Source organism: Dermacentor silvarum, chromosome 3 (assembly GCF_013339745.2).
Source record: "Dermacentor silvarum isolate Dsil-2018 chromosome 3, BIME_Dsil_1.4, whole genome shotgun sequence".
Taxonomy (NCBI): domain Eukaryota; kingdom Metazoa; phylum Arthropoda; class Arachnida; order Ixodida; family Ixodidae; genus Dermacentor; species Dermacentor silvarum.
Window position 1 is genome coordinate 99,175,571 of NC_051156.1, and position 12,902 is coordinate 99,188,472.

Genomic DNA, 12,902 nt, shown 5'->3' on the forward strand with positions numbered 1-12,902 from the left:
GAGCGGCGGTTCTTTCGGTCTTCAGCCGAAAGCGAGGGGGTGAAGGCGACTCTTGCGAGGAAGGGCGGGAGGGCGGTTGCTTTCTCGTACCGCTAATAGATGGCGCGGAAGTCGCACCCAGCATAAACTCCCTTGATGTAGGAAAGTACCGCCACTCTTTGTACTCTGCCGCCGGCGCGCGACCGCCTCGCCTCCTCCTCGCCCCTCGCGAGTCCCCTCCGCGGCAGACGGTCTTGCGCCCGTTTTTCTGCACGATGATTGGTCTCCCTGCTGTTGCCCTTGGGAACGAGTGGAGCTTGCGTTTTGCTTGTGTTTTGCTTTTTCGTTCGCGCCATTTTGCGCCTCAACTCGGCTGGCTCGGCGTATAGAGAACGTCGCACGCTAACATTGCACGTTGTTTCGTGCGCTGTCTGCTGGCGCTATGCCGCGCTGCTGCGCATATAACTGCGGCAAGAAGCGTGATGATGGCTATGCAGTTTTTACGATACCGCAAGGAAAGCGTGATGGCTTGCGCAAGAAACAGTGCCTGTGCAACATTGGCCGGAATAACTTTGTTCCGATAAGGAACAGTGCTGTTTGCGAGGTAAGGCGCCTTTCTTATTGCTCGTATCAAAGCATCCCCTAATGCAGAATTTCTTCAATTCTTCCGGCCTGCTCATTAGCGTTTTAGCTGCGGCAATTTGTACGTTGCATAAAAATGGGGTTCTCCTCAGAATGCTGAATATTCTGCTGGGACTACATCACCTCGCACGTCGTCAACTCTTATTCAATCGGAAATGGCATAGTTGTACACAAGCATTGTTTCTCATTCTGAATATAATATGATACTCTTCTACGTTATCTGTATCTTGTCAAATAACGTTTTTTGCGCGTGCACGAAAATAAAGCATCTTACTGACCATTCTTTTTTTAGATAAATGTTTTTCTGATGTCTAATCAAAATCACAATTTTAACTATCCTACTACATAATTTAATGGTATGTTGGTGTGAACTATCAAAATACCTTTTTCAGAGGCGTTCCTCTTGCCTAAAAATATAGAATGCCTTCTCCCATAGGTATAATGAGTATTTTTTAAGCTTCATTGACACCGACGCCTAAAGAATAATCTGTAAATACCTTTCCTCAGATTATGTTATTGTGGGTGATGAGTGGCTGCCGGCACCGCTTCATCGCACTGAAATTGCGCAACCGTCCTATTTAATGCAGAAACTACAGCGCAATAGCTACTTTGACATTGAGACAAACACATGGACGGACGATGCACTAGCTCGCCAGTAATTCATTATAAGAAGGCACACTGAATATAATACCTGCGGTGCACATGCGCGCACATACCAGAAAAAACTGCCAAACATAGAGCGATCTGCCACAAGCAATACTAGATCAGATGCAAAAAGTAAAGCAGCGTATCATGTGGCAGAAAAAATAACTGGAGTATAGAACTCGCCTCAAAGCTCCTTTTACATTAGTGTGTGTCATCCATACTGCTTTAAGATGAAACCAACTACCTCATAAACGTTGCCTTCAGCATTCTCCATGCTGTTATCACCATTTTTCAAAATATTCTACGCCACTGGGGAGCGCAACTGGCCCAAAATAATGCGCCTCCATCCGTCCGCGGGAGCCCAGGCGCAATAGCGTGCCGTGCGCAGCGCGCGCAGCCGGCGGGCGAGGAGAATTGAGGAGGAAAGCGCGCGCGTGGAGGAGAGTGTCGCTGCTTTCAAGATCAAGGGGCTTTAACCCAGCAGAAGACCCCGTTCTGACGGAACGCATCGGCACGGCTCTCTGAACGCGAGAGAACCGGCTGCCTTTCTCCAAAAGAACCGCCGCTCATTTTTACTGAACGACCGCTCACTCGCTCTATAAAAAGAGCTGCTCACAAGATCCGGCTCGCTCCTGAGCGACCCATCTCTACTAGACAACACGAAGATCATGCACCAGCAATCCCTAATTTCCACCATATCGAAGGCCAATTCTTGTACTGGCGCGCTGTGGTGTCCTGTGCCCTTTTAATGTCAATGTTCATTCTGTGCTACACAATACAAATATTATGTACCAACGAGCCCCAATTTCCACAATATTGAAGTTCATTTCGTGCACTAGTGTTTTGTGTTGTCTTGTGTCCTTCTTATGTAGGTGTTCACCCTGCGCTAGACTATGTGGAGGGAATGTAAGACCTAGTCTCCACCCTATTGAAGTTCATTTCTCGTGCTAGCGCCTCGTGTTGGCCTATGTGCGTCATTTGTCGGTGTTGACTCTGCACTAGGCAATACGAAGGTGAGCCCTATTTTCTCCCACATTGAAGTTCGTTTTGCGTACTAGCGCTTCGTGTTGTTCTATGTTCGTCTTGTGTCGGTGTTCACTATGCGCTAGACAACACGAAGATCATGTGCCAGCAAGCCCTAATTTTCACCATATTGAAGTTCATTTCTCGTACTAGCACCCCGTGTTGTCCAATGTCTATCTCACGTCAGTGGTGGCCCTGCGCTACCGAATACGAGGAAGATCATGTTCCAATAAGCCCAAATTGCCAACAGTTTGGTTCTTAAGGCGAAAGCTTTAGACGGCTGATGGGACGAAAATTTGACTGTATGGCCCACCCACGACCATGGGTGGGAGTCGAACCCACGGCCTTTAGTGACAGTCAATCGCTCGATCTTTCGTGGAACCAAAATTCAATGGCACCAAAATTGATAGTGCCACCATTAACGTTCGAACTCAGGACCATTGGTGGCAGATAAATCCAGGACCTTTGGTGTTAATTCTGGTGAAGTTAAGGCACAGTTAATTATTATACAGTTAATGAAGGCAGGCGAACCCTTTACATTTGGTGGGAGTAGAATCCACGACCTTTGGTGTTAATTATGACAATTGGTATTAAGGCACAGTTCATTAATAAAGAGTTAAGGCAGCCGAACCCGCGACCTTTGGTTCGCGTCGAGCCAGCGATCTTTGGTGCTAATTACAGAAAAGTTAATGAAGGCACAGATCATTATAATAGAGTTAAGGCATTCGAACCCCCGACCTTTGGTGGGCGTCGAAACCACTTGGAGGTACGGGAGAACCACCCATATCTCCAAGTTGGATTCCAATTGTCATCCTGAAGGTCGAGAGTCGAACCCACTTTCTTTGGTGTTAATTAATGCGTAGTCAATCGAACCACAGGTAATTAATATATTGGCATTAAGGCAAAGTTAATTAGGCACTCCAACCCTCGACCTTCGGTGGCAGAAGCAATAGGAAGTAACGCATAAGAATGAAAACGTCAAATAATGTAATGAATGCCTCGTGAGCGCGCAGGCTTTCGCCTTCGTCCGTGTTAGCGTATTCTAAAGGGACTGTGACATTTTACAGCGAAGCTATCTATGGCTAGGGTTCTATGCATTTTTCGTATCCGTTAACAGATCTGCGTGTGAAAAAACTCAACTCCCGAATTTGATGCAAAATCTCTTCATTTTATGCAAAAGCATATACGTCTCATCACTTGGAGATTCATTTTTAGTAGATTAGTTATCAATAGGTACCATTATAAATCAGTAAGCTGTCAGGTAGGTAATAAGGCTTTTTCAATGATTTGCCGCTGTGCGACCCGCGTCGGCCATGTGTACGCTCGAACCGCCCACTCTTTGTGGTCGTTCCAAGCGCTTGCATGCCTAGTTTCCTTCCACTATCCCCGAGTGGCGGTCCCATAGTGCGTGTCTACTTTCCGCCGAATGGCGGTCCCGTCGTGCCTGTCTAGTTACCTCCGGCTCTCCGACGTGGGTGTAGTTTTCCACGCGAATGTATGCCACCGATCAAGGCCGCCGAACAAAATAAAAGTGTCTGTGCCTGTGTCTTTCTTTGGGATGACCTCCATCGCCGCTCAAGAGAAATAAAAGTTGCTCATACCTTTGATCTAAATTCTGTGTCACCTATGTGTCGTGTGCTAAACTGTTTCGCTGATAATCCACCTTCAAAGCAGTGGAATGGCGGGTGATTTTTTTTGTTTCTTCTCTCACAATTATAATTTGTGTTGTGTTGCATCCTGGCGCCCTGATTCTTGGTCTATGCCCCTTAATGGCTACGCGCCATAAATTTGGTCAACAATTGTCATCATCGATCGAGTGGCCTTATCCAGCTGGCAATGATACATTCAGGTAAAGTACAGGCAGATAATTATTGGCCAATCCCCTATAGTGTGGGTACGAGCCACAGTGTGAGGCTATCATCATCATCATCGTCTTCACCGTAGAGGCCGGAACAGGAGCAGCATCATGAGACCAGGGCTTCCAGTGCTGTGTTCCGAAGTAGCGGTAAGTCAACACCGAAAGCTGCTCTGCAGTTATGTTATTCTTTACTTCGGCACTCTTCAGAGAGAAGTGCGCGTAATAGGGAATGGTCCCCTCCAAAAATTCGAAATAATGGTTCACTGTTGTTCTATACAGGCCGTGCGGTGCACAATCTAGCAGGCACAGCACGCTAGTGGTAACTGCTGTGGTGCACCAGAAACTGCCTTGGCATCTAATAGGTGGTTCCCAACGCTGGCAGAAAGCTGAGCGCCACCAGTGGACTTGTGGTTGTGGCACCTGTAGCTGCGCACGAGTCATATAAGGAAAGCCGTTAGGGCACATTCACACTCGTGACTAGGCGAGGTTGCGCGACCAAGTTAGTCGCAAGTAGTCGTAAATGGCCGCTTTTCTCGAAAGGCGACCGTGTCGGGCCAGTCGCTCGCTCTTCGATTTTCAGTCGCGTCACCACAGTCGCAGAACAGCTGAACCAATCAGATGCGCAGGAAAAGGAGCGCTGTATACGCTGACGCTTATTTTACGCGGTGATGACATTGCAAGCAGACGGTAACGCAAATCGCGAGAAATGTCGGTTTAGCGACTGACCGCTCGCTATTGCCGGTGTGGACATCGTTTGCCTTGAGTGGCTTTCTGGTCGCCAGTTACAATCGGTCGCGGGACGTCGTCTCGTCGCAAGTGTGAATGCGCCCTTAGCTTTCGTAACTTCATGTTTACGTGTCGTTCCGCTCGCGCCACTGTGTGTATTACGGTGTAGTGTGAACGCTGTTACACAATACGAAGGCTGATGTTTGTGCGAAGGAAGAATGCTGTCATGGCTCCTCTGAACAGCCGATTCATCACAGCGCTGACGGGCGGCTACTTCTGTTTCGTCGGTTTTCAACTAAACGCACTGCGGGTCTCTGGAGACCTCCTGATGAATCACGCGCTGGTCGCACGTGCGCCGTATGCTGTATGTGCGAGTAAAAGTGCGGTATCGGACCTCGCACTGCGAGGCGGCCGGTCGCGAGGCCGGTCGTGAGGCCTAACGACTGGGGCGCTGAGCGCCGCAGCAGTGTTGCCAGATTTGGCTGTATATAGCCAAATTGGGCTACTGATAAATGTTTCGCGTTGACTTGGAGTAGTTGGAGCACTTAAATAGAATGAGGGGGCGCATGGTTGTGGCTTTGGGAGACAATTCCTGCAGATTTTTTGCTGTATACGTTTTTTGATAAGAAAAGGGTTTAATGGCTTAATTTGTTGAGTGTCGTGCATCAACCTACCGTGTTGTTATAATATTCTCATATGTATGCCTCTTTAAAACGTGATAGGGAGCCCTGCCTTGAAGGTAAGCATAGGTATGCATGTAGCTGTGTGCGGCGCACCTTTATTTTCTAATTGAGGGGATTTCTCTTAAAAATACTGGTTTCTGTTTTGAAGTTCAAACGTTAACTCGGCTCTCCGCAGGCAAAGGATCCCCTTTGTTCAACGCCATGCGTGACGAATATTTGTGTGTGCTCCGTTTGCAATCATCAACCACCGTTACTTGCAGTAGAACTTCTCTGTGGGAATATTTATGACAATGCGGAGCTATTTTTCCGTGCATCAAGGTCTTGCTGTGAGCGTACCAAGAAAGTATCGGGGCGAAGCGTGGGTAGAGTACACCGCACTAGAAATGGGCGATGTTTTAAAAGCTCCGAGAGCGAGCGAGCAATATTTCCGGCAGTAGCAGTGCCCGAAAAGCGAACAGGTAGTACTACGCCTCTACTTTCGCGACACAACAACTAGGTCAATTCGCAGCGAATACTCTCCGTGCATATCTACTCGTCCGATCATCAACATTCACGGAAATGGCCATGAAGGTACTCGCAGCTTCACGATATAGAGTGAAAGCTTCTCCGCCCATCCGAGAATGGCAAACTGCGTGCACGCATCGTTCTGTGGAAGGCCAAGGAGAGGTTACATAACTTACCTGGGACATCGCCAGCCACGTAAACTCGTAATGACAGCTCGGACACAGCTCGCAACAACTGGCGGTTGAGAGCGGCCGGGTGGAACCAGTCGCCGCGTGATTAAGAGGTCCGGGGTGACGTCTAAGAGATTCAAATAGGCATTATTTACAACGTTTACAGTTTAAGAGTTTCTGTGTACGAGCAGGAAGAAGTACATAAAATCGTAACGACCACTCGGGCACGAGGCTCAACTGTAGTGGGATGGAACCTGCAGTCAATGCCTAACCCAACAAACCTGATCAAGCACGTTCACTACAATTAGGCTTCTGGCCGAGTCCTTGCTGACATCAAGCTCGTTCTTTTGCTCAACGTCTCCTTTGCGTCACATTTCTTGCCTTGTAGATGCGCTCATGAAGACCGAGAAAATGTCGAAAAATTGCGGCCGGAAGCAGCGTACATTTCCTGCCAGGAATCAATACTTCTCTGTTATAGCCCAATACGAACTAGTAGTACTTCAAAATAGAATCATGCTCTAAATGGCGAACACACATTTTGGACTTAACTGTGGGACGTTTTCCTTTTCGGCATATCATGTGTTCCCATTCTTAAAGCTATCTGACGTCATTGAGGAAGGAACAAAATGGTGAACCCGAACATTATTGCAAAGCAGGACCGCATAGGAAAGTTGTTCCTGTTATCACATGCACAAACTATTTTGCGTGAAGCTTATCACTTGAAGAAACTGCCACGCATCATGCGGCACGAATAACACGATCACAGTAGCGGCATACGAAGCAGAACCACTGAAATTATACCAGAAAGAAAAGCAGAAGCGAAACAAGAATCGACGCGAGTGATGAAAGACGTGATGGCAGCGCAACTAGTTCGCGTGCCCACCACTTTGGCCACCTCTCGAAAAGAGCTTTGAAACTGAAGTATGTCTAAGAACGTTTTTGGCGCTCGTGTGGATACTAGAATGTGCGACACTGTTCATGTCCTGCATACAATCTGATTACGCAAGGATCGGCGACAACAATATTGTAAGCATTTATGCGGACTTCATCTTCATCTGCACAAAACTATCATCAATCATCGGGAAGTGTTCTTTTTGCGTCGGCGCCATCTTTCCTTCTTGGAATAAAGCGTCATCTCGACCGTAGTATTTCAAGTGGTGGAGGTGCTTTAAGATCCCTTCGATCTCAATCCAATTCAAGATCTCTCCTGGAGCTACGTTCGGGACGCCGCTTACGCCAAGAGGCCGACATGTCACAAGACTAGCCCGCAGCGTCCACCAGCTCGGTTCAAGTGCCAGCCACCCCCCACTCCCAGACCTGCCGACAACCGGTATCGCGATCCTGAAATCTTCTCTGGCTTGCCTGGTGAGGACGTTGAAGGCTGGCTCGACAACTACGATCGTGTCAGCGAGTACACTAACTGGAACGAGACATCGAAGTTAACAAACATTTTAGGTCTCTCAAGTAGCCAAGGCATGGTTCCTGAATCACGAGAGATACCTCCGTGATTGATCTTCTTTCAAGGAGCAGCTACGGCGGATTTTTGGCACACCCACGGCTCGTTCGGAAGTTGCGAAAAAGAGGCTCTCTGAGCGCACCCAGCATTAAGGCGAGTCATATACCTCGTACATTGAGGACATCCTCGTGCTTTGCCGCCGTGTCGACAGTGCCATCCCAGAAACTGACCGCGTGCGACACCTTCTTAAGTGTATAGGATCTACTGCTTTCAACGCACTCGCCGCTCAGAACCCTTCGACGGTGTTGGACGTCGTCTTCGTTTGTCAGCACCTCGATGCCCTGCAATCAATCGGTTTGCAACCGCACCTTTCCGACAACCCCCTAGCAAACAGTATTGAGCTCCGGTCCATCATTCGAGCCATAATTATTGAGGAATTGCAAGCGCATGGCTCACCCCCCTTGCAGCATCGCTCACGTGCAACCTGTTTCAACTGACCGGCGCGGCATTATTAAAGAGGAATTGGCCTCCCTGCAGAACGCCTACAATGCCAACGCTTCTCCTTGCCCACAACCGGCTTATTACGCACAGGTTGCTGCAGTGCCAGGCGCACCATCTGTAATCACACCGCCTGCGCCTGTTCACGATCACCTGGCCCCTTTAGTCGCCCGAGCACCGAACCCACCCTACTACTCTGCCAGGCGTTCGTCGAGGCATATATGCTATTACTGCGGCTTTCGAGGACATATCTACCGCGCTTATGGCGCGAATCCTCCCGCTCGCCGATCTCCATCTCCGGCCGACTTCTCCAACACAGCCCACAACGCACGTGCCTCGAGACGCCGCTCCTCATTGCCGCTGTGATTTTCTGTTTCACCACTTCGGACTGTCTCCCAACTCCTTGTCCAGCGACCGGAAAACTAGCCAGTGCAGTTTCTGGAGGGAACACTGCATCGCCGCGATGTGCTACAAGTCTTCCTGAACGTCCGTCGAACATGTTGGTGTTTGTGGAGGGTGTGCGTTTGTTAGCTCTGATTTACACGGGAGCTACTATTTCTGTTATGCGAGCGGACCTGTGCTCTCGTCTGCAGAAAGTGAGGACGTCTTATGTTGGATCATCATTGATTGGGGCTAATGGAGCAATCATTCAGCCATCAGCCCAATGTACTGCACGCATCTTCATTGATTGTATCTGTCATCACATTAGGTTCGATATTTTATACGCGTGCGCTCATGAACAAATTTTAGGCTGGCACTTCCTCTCGTCAGCGTCCGCCTTAATCTCTTGCCGCCTACCTGTAGTCCATATGACCGAGACCATTAATTGCAGCGAGAGTGCCGATGAGCCACGACTGCGTTTTCTCACTGCTGCCAATTCTGTAGTGCCTCCCGGCCACGAACAAATCAGAACACTCTCTTCTACGGACATCATCAATGGCGACATGTTCATCACTCCTTACGGCCGCTGTCTTGCCCGTGGGATTGTCTACGCTTCCAGCCTGGTGTGGTTTAAAGAAAGCTCTGCATTAATCATCGCATTGAACACGACCACTGAGACAATCCTCCTACCTCAAGGCTCTGCAGTAAACTGTTATGTGGACACTCAACCAGTCTCTCTGCTTCCTCTTGCCGCCTCGCAAGCTCTTCCCCAACAGGGCAAATCTGCTTCATCTGCCCTTGCTTCCGTGATAAGTCCTAAACCTACTGCTGCTCAGAGTGAAGCGTTGCCAAAATTGCTCAGGAAGCATCAGGCCTCCTTTGATATGATTACTTCGTCACTCGGACAGACCTCCGTTGCCTCCCATCGTATCGACATCGATGGTCAGACTATTGTACGCCGTCGTCCCTACCGAATCTCTGTGGTCGAACACAAAATCATCGAGGAGAATGCCGCCGCTATGCTGAAAAGAAACATTATACGTTCCTCCGCCAGTTCTTGGTCATCACCCGTCGTTTCAGTGCAGAAGAAGGATGGATCAGTACGATTTTATGTTGACTACCGCGCGCTGAACAAGATCACCCGTAAGGATGTATATCCGATGCCCCGTATCGACGACGCCCTTGATTCTTTGCAAGGCGCGCAATACTTTTCCAGCCTTGATCTTCGCTTCGGATATTGGCAAATTCCAGTGCACGAAGCGGACAAAGGCAACAACGCCTTTTCTACTCCGGACGGTCTTTACGAGTTTAACGTAATGCCTTTCGGCCTAGGCAATGCTCCCGCCACATTTGAAAGAATGATCGACAATGTTCTTCGCGGCCTCAAGTGGAGAACTTGTCTATGTTACCTCGACGACATCCTCGTGTTTTCCTCGACTTTCACTTACCTTCTGCAACGCCTAGATGAAATGCTCACATGCCTCTCTAGTGCTGGACTTCAACTAAACACCAAGAAGTGCCGTTTCACTAGCACAACGATTAACGTCCGGGGTCAACTCGTTAGCAAAGACGGCATCCAGCCCGATCCGGACAAAATTCCGCAGTGCTCAACTTTCCACGCCCACTTCGCACAAAGGAAGTACGCCGCTTCCTTGGACTCGCCTTATACTTTCAAATGTTTCATCCGGAACTTCGACAGCATTGTATCGCCACTCCACAAGCTCCTTGATAGTTCCAGTTCCTTCGATTGGAACGATGAGTGTGGAGCCGCGTTCCAAGAACTCAAGCGCGCACTAACATCCCCACGTGTTGTTTGTCATTTTGATGACAACGCACCCACATCACTACATATTGGAGCTAGTGGTCAAGGAATTGGTGTCGTACTGCTGGAGCGCGACCGCAACTTTTGCGAAAAGATTGTTACATATTGACGCGTGTGCTCTAGGCAGACGACAACGACGATAGGGGCATTAACGGACTCCGTCTAGTGGGTCAGTGGGATTTTGGCTGACGACGAAGAAGACGTGTTTCTGCTCTATTTTTGTTTGAACAGGTTGTCCTGCTGTTCTTTAATAACGTCTCCCTGTCTTCTATTGTCGTTGTACCCCGCACCTCCACCACTGTCGCGATACAACGCCAAGAGACGACAGGGAGACGTTCTTCAAGAACAGCAGGACCACCTGTTGAATCAAAATAGAACGGAGACACGTCTTCTTCGTCGTCAGCCAAAATCCCACTAACCCACTAGACGGACTCTGTTCATGCCCCCATGGACGTTGTCGTCTGCCTAGAGCACACGCGTCAATATGCAAGCTGCCTTCTGACTTCCGCGGAAAAGAAGTACTCGATAACCGAACAAGAGTGTTTGGCTGCTGTCTCATTCATTCAGAAATTTCGTCCATACCTCCATGGTCGACATTTCACGGTTGTGACCGACCACCTTGCCCTGTGTTGGTTGTCGACAATCAAAAACTTGTCTGGACGCCTTGGCCTCTGGATACTCCGATTACAAGCATACGATTTCGATGTCATTTACAAGTCCGGAATGAAGCACCAAGATGCCGATGCTCTTTCACGATGCCCATTACCACCATCATCGGAGCACATCACATCACCTTGTCAAATTGTCCGCACGGAGGACGCCTCGTCTCTTACACCGATTTCCTCCTTGACTCCATCAAACCGCCCTTCAGTGCTTTCCGCTCACCAGCGCGCCGATTCTTATTGCCATAGTGCCAACAATCGCCTTGTCTGTGTTTCAACTCCACCCAATGCCAGGCTATGGAAACAGCTGAAACTATTCAAGTTCGAAGACGGCGCGCTCTACCGTTACATTTTTCACCCGGAAGGTCATCGATGGGCTACCGTTATACCGCGCTCTCTTCGCGCTGAAGTTCGGCAGGCGCACACGATGATCCTGCACCAGGCCACTTTGGTTACCACAAACTCACGAACGCATACTCAGCCAATTTTTTTTTTGGCCAGGTCTTTCCACGAGCATAGCTACCCGTACAAAAATGACTGTTGATTTTCCGTTGACGTATTGTTGGGGTATTGTTGAATCAACGGACTTTCAACAAAGTCTCTAAAGTCTTTGAGTTCGCTCAACAGTTGCACAATGATATTACCATTGAGAGCTTCTCAATAAATAATTTATTGGGTAATTTGTGTTGATTTTCGTAGTTGTTTTTTTGTTGTGTAGCAGTTGAGTTTAGCATATACTAATTAGGACTCACATATGAAGGCGACATTTCAAAACTTTATTAAGAAGCATTCTTTGCCTCATTCTTGTCACTTTGCGGTAGGTAGGTAGGTTCTAGTTTGGGCTCGCTTTCGTAAAAAGAAAACAGTGTGTGACCGACTTTGGCACCGAACGTTGACCGTCGAGCGCAGCAGCCCGGTGTTCTAACCTTTAGGCCACGAGCGCACGCGTACCTCTCTCGTTCCGAAACCAGTCAGCGTTTTGAATGCTCGGCGCGCGCGCCCCATGTAACTTCCTCGTCTTCTTGCGACAGCTCGCGCTTTGAGGCGCCACGTTAGACTGTACTATGTCCGGGACCAGCCCGCTTTCGTAGCCGTTTAGGCTACGTAGAAACTGTGACTTTGAACCATCTTCATGATCGCCCACGAGTGACTTGCTCGCCGGCGTACAAATGCCATCGTCGTTTTAACATACAATATATGGCATAGCCATAGGTGCGATCCAAAATGTGCACGTTTTAGGGAGCAAAAGAATGTGAAATTCACTTGCAAACACGGTGACTGCGTGCATGGGGAGTTCCCCAAAAGTAGACACGGCGGCAGCGCGGATGGTGGCGATAAGGCAGGCGCCGACAAGCGACGACGCTACCTTTGAGCACCGGACGCGCTGTGCGAGCCGTAGGATGCAAGCGCGCACAGGCTGTAAACATACACTTCAGAGGTCTTAGAATTTCCTGTGCCACACCCTGTGTCTCGAAAGCATAACACATTTTTTTATCCAACGGCCGTGGTGCTAGATATCAAACAACGAACGCGCTTTGAGAGCACAGCGCGTTGAAAGAGTTTCGGATTCAGCAACAGCCGCAACATTACGCAGCTAATCGCTGTCTCAGCGGCTGCTCCCGACACTCGCCTTGCAGAAGCATGCCATGGAAGCCTCCCTAGCCTGCAGCTCTCCTATGTTCAGTGAAACAAACGAAGGCCAAAGAGAAATGAAAGAAATCAAACAACAGTTACGAGCCCACGTTATACCTAACTTTTTACCGCGTCATCTGCAAAAATGCTGCAAACTAATTAAACAAGCTATTGTTCCTAAAAATAAAGATGTTAGTCATAACTTTTACTCATAGGTGACG